The 11,039-nt window shown below is 38.0% G+C and overlaps 1 pseudogene; it reads left to right on the top strand.

Moving 5' to 3' along the window:
* The first annotated feature begins 255 nt into the window (after positions 1–255).
* LOC140511059 (transgelin-2 pseudogene) lies at positions 256–975 on the top strand (annotated as a pseudogene).
* The last annotated feature ends 10,064 nt before the right edge of the window (positions 976–11,039 follow it).

Below are 11,039 nucleotides of genomic sequence, written 5' to 3'. Positions count from 1 at the left end.
CAGTCTACAGAAAAGCTCAAAAAGTTCTTGAAAATCATATAAAAGAAGTGGAGGGAAAAATAGGAAGAGAAAAGTGAATGATGCAAGAAAATCCTGAAAACAGAGCCAACTCCTTGCTAAAGGGGCCCCAAAAAATGCTGAAGAAAATAACACCTTAAAAATAGACTAAGGGCCCCTCACTGCATTCTGGGCCCCAGCCTGCTCAGCTCTCCATCCACCACCTCACAGTAAAGATACCTGCCTCACCATCTCAGAATGGCCAACAGGGGACCTGCTTATAGACTGAGCCAAGAGGTAGAGCAGAAAATTGAGAAGCAGTATGATGATGATCTGGAGTAGATCCTCATTCAGTGGATTACCACACAGTGCCCAGCGATGTCAGGAGACCCCAGCCTGCGTGAGAGAATTTCCGAAACTGGCTCAAGGATGGCACAGTGCTGTGTGAGCTTATCAATGGGCTATACCCTGAAGGCCAGGGCCCAGTAAAGAAAATCCAAGTTTCAGGCATGACCTTCAAACAGATGGAACAGATTTATCAGTTCCTGCAGGTGGCTGAACACTATGGCATCAGTGTCACTGATACCTTCCAAACTGTGGACCTCTAGGAAGGAAAGAACATGGCCTGTGTGCAGTGGACACTGATGAACCTCGGTGGGTTGGCAGTGGCTCGGGGTGATGGTGTCTTCTCTGGAAATCCTAACTGGTTTTCTAAGATGTCCGAGGAGAATCTCTGAAACTTCAAAGATAACCAACTGCAGGAGGGCAAGAATGTCATTGGGCTGCAAATGGGCACCCACTGTGGGGCATCTCAGGCAGGCATGACTGGATGTGGAATGCCACACCAGATCCTCTGATCACCACTCTTTCTTACCCTCCCTTGAATGGTTAATATATTTCTAGCAGTGACATTCCGAGGAAGCCCGTGGAACTTTCAAACCCTTTCTGTTCCCAACTCCTCCTTTTCTCCTCCTGCTCCTTACCTGTTGGTGGCACTGCTTCTCCTGTCGTGCCTACAGGTACTGAGCCAATGCTTTCTCACCTTGAACTTGTTGTAGTACACTCCCTGTCCCCAAATCAGCAAAATTGGAGCAACTACCTCATCCTCCCTTTTCCTGGACCAAAACTGGGGGGGGGGGGGGGTAGCTGACCCCTTGAACATTCCTATTCATTTTCCCACCCTGGCCTGTCCTCTCATTTGGGAATTTGCAACCATATAGCCATTATTAAGGCCAGGGTTCAGTGCACTGCCTTAAAAGATGGACATGGGATCAATTTCTCTTCCACAAGATTGTTCTTCCTGTTCCCTCCAGCCCCAGCCTTGATACTGTGGGGATTTAATTTATTGGCTGCTGTTCTGACCACAGCTGGACTTTGAAAGCCATACATCTGTGTAAGCCTCTCCTTGGCAGAGGCCTCTTTTCCCCTTGGTCCCTCCCTTCTTGGCATTCCCTTCAGCCTATTCTCCTCTTTACCTAGTAACCTGAGACAGGGCTTGGGGGTGGAGGGGATGTCCAGGGAGGTGGGCTCACCTTGCCTTCTCTTCTCTCCTCCATCCTTCCCCTCTTTCTCAAAAGACCCACCCAACATCTGAGACTTGAAGAATGTGAGTTTGCTGATTTGAGTAAAGGTTCCTAGTCTTTGTAAAAAAAAAAAAAAAAACACCATAGACTAAGCCAAATGATGAAAGAGATCCAGAAAGCCAATGAGAAGAATAATGACTTAAAAAGAAGAATTGGCCAAATGGAAAAGGAGGAAAAAACGCTGATTGAAGAAAATAATTCCTTAAAGATTATAATGGAGCAGAGAGAAGCTAATGACTTTATGAAAAATCAAAAAATTTTAAAACAAAACAAAGGGAATGAAAAAAGTAGCAGACAATGTAAAATATCTCATCTGAAAAACAACTGACCTTGAATATAGATCCAGAAGATACAATTTTACAATGATTGGATTTTACAATTTTTACAATTATTACCTGAAAACCATGATAAAAAAGAGCCTAGACATCATCTTTTAGGAAATTTTGAAGGAAAACTGTCCTGATGTTCTAGAATCACTGAGTAAAATATGTATATATATATATATATATTGAAAAAATCCACCAATTACCTCCTGAGAAAGATACCAAAAGGAAAACTTCTAGGAACATTGTAGTCACATCTCAGAGCTCCCAGGTCAAGGAGAAAATGATCCAAATATTATTTGTGCATTGTGGTATCATAATCAGGATAACACACGCTCTAGCAGCTTCTACATTAAGGAACTGAAGGACTTGGTCTATAATATTCCAGAGGTCAACAGAGATAAAATTAAAACCAGGAATCCCCTACCCTACAAAACTGAGTATGATAATTTAGGAAAAAATATTGGTTATTCAATGAAATAGAGGACTTTGAAGCATTCTTGATGAAAAGACCAGGGGTGCATAGAAAATCTGACTTTCAGCCACAAAAATGAAGAGAAGCATGAAAAGGTAAACTGGAAAGAGAAATCATAAGGGACTTACCAAAGTTGAATTCTTTGAATTCCTATATGGAACAAAAGATTTGTAACACTTGAGACTTTTCTCTGCATATATAGATAGAGGGCACGGGGTGAGTTGAATAGGGAAGGATGATATCTAAAAAAAAAATTAAAGGGGGGTGAGGAACATATTGGGAGAAGGGGAAAGGGAGCAATAAAACAGTGTAAATTATCTCTCGTGTAAGAGAGACAATGAAAAGCTTTTTTATTAAATTATTTTATTTGTTTTCAGTGTTCTACAATCACTTCCATATATCTTAGATTTTGTTCCCTTCCTCCCCCTCCTTTCCTCCTCCTTCCTCACTCTACACATACATTTCTATTAAATATATTTTCACCTTAGCCTTGTTGCATAGAAGAATAAAAATGAATAGAAAAAACCATAAAACAAAACAAAACATAATGCTAAAGGAAATGGGAAGGTATTTTGCCTCAAGAGTTTGTTGGGAATTTTTTAAGTCCTTACATTGTAATGAAGTTCTAAGTCTAAATTCTTTGCACAATGTGGTTGTTGCTGTGTACAACGTTCTCCTGCTTCTGCTCCTTTCACTCAATATCAATTCATATAAGTCTTTCCAGGCCTCTATGAAGTGTTCTTGTTCATCATTTCTTATGGCACAATAGTATTCCTTTACTTTCATATACCACAATTTATTCAGCCATTCCCCAATTGATGTTCATCCCCTTGATTTCCAGGTTTTGGCCACCACAAAGAGAGCTGCTATAAATAGTTTTGTACATGTGGAACCCTTTCCCATTTTTATGATCTCTCGAGGATACAGTGCTAGAAGGGATACTGATGGGTCGAAGGCTATGCACATTTTTGTAGCCCTTTGGGCATAGTTCCAAATTGCTCTCCAGAATGGTTGAATGAGCTCACAGCTCCACCAGCAATAAATTAGTATTCCAACTCTCCCACATCTTCTCCAACATTTATCATCTTCCAGTTTTGTCATGTTAGCCAATCTGATAGCTGTGATGTGGTACCTCAAAGTTATTTTGATTTTCATCTCTCTAATCAACAGTGATTTAGAGCATTTTTATATGACTATAGATAGCTTTTATTTCTTCTTCTGAAAACTGTCTGTTCATATCCTTTGAATATTTATCAATGGAGAATGACTTGTATTCTTGTACATTTGACTCAGTTCTCTATATATTTTAGAAATAAGGGCTTTATCACAGACATTATGTTGCAAAAATTCCTTCCCAGTTTTCTGCTTCCATCCTAATCTTGTTTGCACTGAGTTTGTACAAAAACTTTTCAATTAAATGTAAACAAAATTATCCATTTTGCACTTCAAAATGTTTTCTATCTCTTGTTTGGGAAAAATTTTCATACTAAGAAAAAGCTTTTTCAATGCAGGGGACAAAAGGCGAGGTGAGAGGAAAAGAGTGAATGTTACTTTCATCACATTTGACTTAAAGAGGGAATAACATGCACTCTCAATTTGGTATGAAAAATTTATCTTACACTACATGAAAGTAGGGGAGAATGGGTTTGGTGGGGGTTGAGGGATGTGATAGAAGGAAAGGCACCTGGGGAAGGGGGTAATTTGAAATAAACACATTTGTGGAGATATAGGTTCAAAAGTGAGAATAGAATAAATGGGTGTCTGGATAGCATGGAGGGAAATAAAGTTAATCTTTCACCACATGACTGTCATGGCAGTGTTTTGCATGACTACACATGTGCAATCTATATTTAATTGCTTGCTTTCTCAATGGTGGTGGTTGGGGAGGGAGGAAGGGAGAGAAGCTGTAACTCAAAGTTTTAAAAATGAGTGTTAAAATGGTGTTGTTACATACAACTGGGAAATAAGACATACAGGTAATGGGGTATTGAAATCTATCTTACCCTACCAGAAAATAGAAAGGATGGGGATAAGAAAATGGAGGGGTTTGATAGAAGGGAGGGTAAATTGGAGGAAGGGGTAATCAGAATGCACACTCTCTTGTCAGAGGGTAGAAGTGTGGAGAAAGTTTGGAACTCAAAAACTTGTGGAAGTGAATGCTGAAAACTAAAAATAAATTAATTAAAAATAAAATGAGGGATAATAATTGACATGCTAGGTAATTTACAGGGTTCAACTATAGAAAGCAGTGTGTAAAGTATAAACACTAACTAAATGTGAGGAATTATTTAACAAAAAAGGCATTGGGAGAAGTTTAGTAACTCCATAGTCTAGCCCACAACCTATCAGAAGAGAGAATGATTTTAGTAATATATGGGTCTATTTTTTTAATCCATCACACATTGCAAATCATGAAACAACAAAATGTATACCTATAAGCATCTTTAAGTACATAGCCCAAACCTTTCAATTTACTGAGAAGAAACGGCAAAATGACAGCAGGTAGAAGAGAAAGGAATCAGCATATCAGTTCTCTGATCCTAGATGCAGATTAAAAGAAAAAAAAATAAAATTCCCTACCCACAAAGAGGTAATATTCTACCAAAGGAAAGATCATATAAATGGGTTCAAAATAAATATATGAGGTGATTTGGAGGAGAAGAAAGTACTAATGGCATGAGACACAAAGAGATGCCTCTGTTTGGAAACAGTACTTTAACTGAGCTTTTTAGACACCTCAGGATTTAAGTGGATGAGGTCAGAAAGGAGTATATTCCAGGAATACTATGCAGAAACAGAAACATTGACATATCTCTCCTGACTGCCTTTTGTCCAAATTTCATCACCTGAAATTTGGGAACTTGGTGTGAACTTACCTCTGGCTAAGATGATTCAGGGGTTTGTACTTTGGGATGATGAAGAAATCTCCAATTTACTGCTGATGCTAAAATAATTGATCTCTCAGAGATTGCAAAATTTCATATGCATGCATATAAAAGAGGAAATATGCACATCTCTCTCACTCTCTGTGTTCCTGTCTTTTTCTCAGGCAGTCTGTCTGTCTGTGTCTCTTTCTGTGTCTGTCTCTCTTTTTCTGTGTCTGTCTCTCTGTTTCTGCCTCTGTATCTCTCTGTCTATCTCTCTCTCTCTCTCTCTTTCTCTCTCTCTGTCTGACTTTCTTTCTCTGTCTCTTAGCTTTGAAGCAACAAGAGTTATATTGAGCTGTCTCATCAGAGCTTTTGGGGAGAAGGGGCCTATATTTATGGTCTCCCACCAAAAAAATTCTGTCTTGATCACATGCTTTCCCAAGGAAAGATTGTGCTAGACTGGATAGCAACCTCTCTTTCAGTTTCCTTTTCTCAATATGATACTGAACAACAACATATAGAAGGAAACATCGAGGTGACCTGGTGAATTTAAGAGATCTTGAGTCTCTATCTGAGGTCCTATTGGAAATCAGAGCTGAATGATGCCAATAGAGGTGGCCATTAGGACAATTATGGCTGAAAGCCAAAGAAGTAAAACAGATAAATATCGAAATTCTGTCATCTGACAATGGTAGCAGCTTCTGTAACAGAATAAAATGCCTTTTAGGACTCTGGAGAGCATCAGATCCAGGAAGGGAAGTGGAGAACCCAAGTAGCAGAGAACTACAATCACAGTGAACTTAATTATGACTCCCTAGTGCAGAATGGGACTTTTATTGCAGTAGTTAAGATTTATCCTTTCAACACACATGTTCTCCTCCTTTCTGCCACCACTATTTTTTTTATATTTATGCCATCTTTCTCCCATGTACTTTGGATGAACTTTTGGAACAGTTTACTCCAGGTTTTAAGTCGGCAAGTTTCAATTATTTATTCATTCATTCATTTGGTTTTTTTTTGTTTGTTTGTTTAATAACTGATCTTAACATGTTGTCTTAAAATTTACTTTTTATAAAAGGCTAATTTAATCTGATAATTGGTTGTTAATGGAGTACAGTGAACAAATGTACTAGAAACTCAGCTCCTCAGAATTGCCCTACAATCTTAGCAATACAATAGTCCATCATACCCTGGTGTGAGGATTAAAGGGGCTAAAGGAACGCAATGTGCCAGGAGTAGTGTTGGTTAGGAGAGGGAACTCAGAGGAGGTGTTACATGGATATTGGGCACAGGACAACATCTTATGCAAAATTCACAAAATGGGAGAAAAAATGCCATGTGAGAGAAACAGCAAAAGGCTAGACTGGCTGGCCCATAAAATGTGGAAAGTGGAATATTGTATGATAATCCTGGAAGAGTGAGTAAGAACCATATTAAAGATTTTAAGGGCCACATAGAGGAGTCTATGTTTTTTTTTTAATTTTAGAAGAATACTGAAGCTACTGTAACTACTAAATAACAGATAAATTGACCAGATCTGTGATTTAGGAACATCGTTAAATATAATTCTTTCTGACCCCTAATCTAATGTGCTCTAAAAACCATCCTACTTATATGTGGCATTTCATTTTTAGTCATTTTCATTTCCTCCCCACCCCAAATCTCTGTCTCGCAGTGGGATTGCTATTGCAGCTAAGAATTTTGCTGTTGGTTTAAAACATTTTTATGAATGCCATCTGCTATTGCCAGGAGAAAAATACTTTTCAAAATTACTATACTGATGCCTGAAATACTGTCATAAGATTTGAAGTTCTGAAATATAATTTTATCTTACCTTTAGAAGGGAAACCACATTGAATTCCACTCAGATGCCTCTTAAAGAGATTCTCTGTGTTCTGCTTCATAAATGGATTACTAGTGAAAGAATGTGCATTCTTTTGACTTAAGAGTTAACGTTACCATCCTATTTATTATAGAATTTGAAATACTATGGCACAAAATTACAATATATTAGTGTGTACAGTAGAGGTGGAGAGATGCCCCTCATTTGGTCACTTAAAGCAATTACAGAGATAGTAAGAGTAAAACTTCAAAGTGAAATCAAACTTTGGAAATAACAATAAAAGACTACATAGTTAGTCAACAACAAAGGGAAAAATGAAGCAGGTAAACCTTTGTTATTTCATTTGTTTTAGGTATATTTCTCGAAGTTACATACCTAAGCTAGTACATTACAGAGCTGCAAGACACAATTCACTTACTACTCAAAGAATGCAGCTCCTTGACAATAACTTTCATTGTTAGCTTTTCTAAGATAAGCAAAATGTAATTCAACAGAAAGCGAATTGCTTAGCCAATGTTTCCAGCTTCCTCTTTTGCACCATCTTTTCCTTCAGAATGATTCTTTCTCTTTCACAAGTATCAGGTGTTTCACAAGCTGCATTGAGGTCTACTAGCTGTATTTTTTTTAAGATGCCCCATTGGGCTCCTTAAAGTTTAATAATATATGAATATACTTCTCAGATTTTAAATTAGGCATCTTTTTCATTATTTTCTTATTGAGAATTTGCATTGTTTTTGTTCAAGTTGACATTTTTGAAAAAAGGTGGGCAGTTTGCTACATTGTCTGGCAAAGGTATGATGTTTATTGCTGCATTTAATAGTCCTCTAATACTAGAGAAAAGTGGGTGTCTTTGTGGGTGTAATGGCAATTAAAATGGAAAGATCTTTCTCATTAATTAATAGTCCCATGTGACCTGCTTGAATCATCTGGAGGTCCAAGACACATGTGGTGGGAGGTGTATGCTGAACAGGTGAAACAGGAAAGGTGGAGCAGATCTAGGAGAAAGAGAGTGAGTGATGTTGGGGCAGAGGAGAGATGATGCAGGCAGACATGATTCAGGCTCAGGCTCCTGAATGTTTGCTTGTGAGAAGGCCCCAAGATAGGTGGGGAGGCTTGGGAATGACTTTGCCCCTGCAGTGAACACGTTTATTAACTTCTTGGTCACCATGACAGATCTTGCTTTCTGGTTCTGGAATTTGAATTTGTGGTATTTAAATGAATATTTTTCTTATGCCTTCTGTATGGAGAATCTTTTAAACTTCGTGATTGAGGAATACCTGGGCATATTCCCAGTCACTACCAATGCTGTGAACATTGCCTTGGTGATACATTTGGCATCACGAACAGGATCACAGGGTGAAATCTCTATTCAGAGACAGAAAGGATTTAGAAGAAGAAATTAGTATGCCAGTTTGGGATGATTTGATGTATTCTTCCATTGCTAGGGAATGGGCTAAAAGCACTGTACCCTGTGAAAACTGGAAAATGACGTTACAGGAGAGAGAATCTGGAGACTTGGAAAGATGTTTCCAAGGAATTCCAATTAACCCAGGGAAGGAACTGTGATACTCCATTTGCAGTTTTCCATAGGAATATAGTAGTGAAAACAGCTCCTCCTACTTACAAGCACTTAATTTTGGCTCTAATAATTGGATAAAGAGGGCACACTCTTTTGGAGGTGCTGGACAAGATTTCACATTAAGTGACTTAGGGGACTAGGAAAAAGACAAAGTTCCTAGAGAGAAAAGAGTAAAGAGCTAACAGATTCAAAATCAGAACAAACTGACAAGGAAAGAATTGCTTACTGCTCTATTGAGAGCAAGGGTAGGTTTTGGAAACATAGATGATATTCCAACTAATGAACTACACAGAATGTACCAAGAAAAGGGACTTGATGCTAGACAAAACAGAGAAAATAAGAACTTCCCCTATAGATTCTTCTAAACTTTGTATTCAAGTTTGTTACACCTTCAGAGACAATAGGAAGTTGGCCAAACCCGAGGTCAAATTAAAGAAATATACAGACAGGATTACAGAACCCATATCAATTTGACCATATATTGGAAAAATTGATCAAATATTGTAAGTAGAGCATTAATAAATACTGAGTCAGAGGCCTCCCTTGTATATGGAAACACTCATAAGTACGAACATGGAACTTCTATCACCATCACAGGACTGGGAGGGGCTGAAATATCGGTTAGATAATTCAGCCTAATGATGAAAATTGGACAATTACCTAAGAAAGAATATACCACGATAATTACACTTATTCTTGAATACATCAGGGTGATAGATATTTTGAGCAGTGTGACTTTCAATTTACCTGAGAAAATATACAATTTACAGTAAGGAAGGTAGGAATTAATACAGTTTTGGTGGGTAAAATAAAAATGGACCCAATCACTTTACCTGAATCTTCTGAAGTGATTACTTTAAAGCAGTATCATGTGCCATGTGGGCAAGATGAGATTACCCAAGAAAGGAAAATATTGAGTCTGGAGTGTTAATCCCTCAATTAGGACAACCACTCAATGTAATAATCCTGGCTGACCAGTATGAAAGTCAGATGGGACATGGAGGATGACAGTGGATTATAGACAATTGAATAAGGTTACTCTTCCCCTGTTTGCTGCTGTTCCGGATACCATTGCTTTTATGGAAAAGATTCAGAAATATGATGAGACTTGGTACGAAGTTATTGATTTAGTCAATGTTTTCTTCGCTGTCTCAATAGATTCAAAAGAATGGGACCAATTTTCTTTCACTTGGCAGGGTCAAATTATACTTTTACACACTTGCCTCAAGAATTTCTGCATACACTACTATACATCATAGGATTGTGGCTGAGCATTTGGATGAATTAGGGCTACCTGGTATACAGTTTACCCACTACATAGATGATATTGTGATATAGGGAAAAACTGTAGAAGTGGAGAAGAGTTTGACACTTTTAATTGAACATATGAAAAGCAAAACATGGAAGATTAACCCTACAAAGATTCAACGGGCAGCTCAAATCATAAAGTTTTAGGGTATACAATGGAATCAGGGGCTATGACAGATTCTCAAGCAACCCAACAAAAGATTCAACATTTTCCTATCCACACCAATAAGAAAGAGGCTCAAAAGTTCATAGGATAATTTCAATATTGGCAACATCACATACCACATTAGGACAAATTTTGAAACTTTTATATAAAATAACTAGGAAACAATATGCATTTTATTGAGGACTTGAGCAGAGTAAAGCTTTTGAAGAAGTAAAGACCATTATACAGTTGGCCCTAGATTGAAAAGAGATCTAAAGCAGGCAAAAGTGGAGTTTCTGCTTTACATGAATCTGTAGTAAACATAGATAGTGAGGGAAATTATACACCCTCTGAACCAAAGCAACAGTTGTTACAGCCCTTGGTAAAATGGAATGAGGGATATGATGGATTAACTGAAGAAGAAAAGATACAATCATGCTTTACTAATGGGACTGCAAAATATTTGGGCCTCAGAAGACATTGGAAAATAGTAAACTATAAGCCATGTACTAGGTGAAATTTGGAAACTACTGGAATAGGGAGAAGTTGCCAATATGCTGAAATTACGACAGTACACCAACCTATCAAAACAGAACAAGGAGGACAGTCATATATTCACTGATTCATGGGCAGTAGTCCATGCATTAGCTACATGAATGCCCAAGTGAAAAAATCAAAAATAGGAAATTAATGACAAGTCTTGGGCAAAGAATTATGGTAAGACATATGGGACATGTCTTTGGTTATTTATTTGTGAGTTTTTCATGTAGATGCTCACATGGCCCTCATAGTGACACACCACAGTCATGGAAAGGGGTTTACATCTGGCTGAAGCAATCAGGCATCTGCAGGTGGAGGGTGTTAAGCCTGCAGAAAACAAATCTGATTAACAACATGATCAGAAAGGAAGCCAAAAGGA

The sequence above is a fragment of the Notamacropus eugenii genome, chromosome 6, assembly GCF_028372415.1.
Source record: "Notamacropus eugenii isolate mMacEug1 chromosome 6, mMacEug1.pri_v2, whole genome shotgun sequence".
Classification (NCBI taxonomy): Eukaryota; Metazoa; Chordata; class Mammalia; order Diprotodontia; family Macropodidae; genus Notamacropus; species Notamacropus eugenii.
Note: the sequence above shows the minus strand (reverse complement) of the source record. Positions and strands in the feature narration are given on the sequence as shown.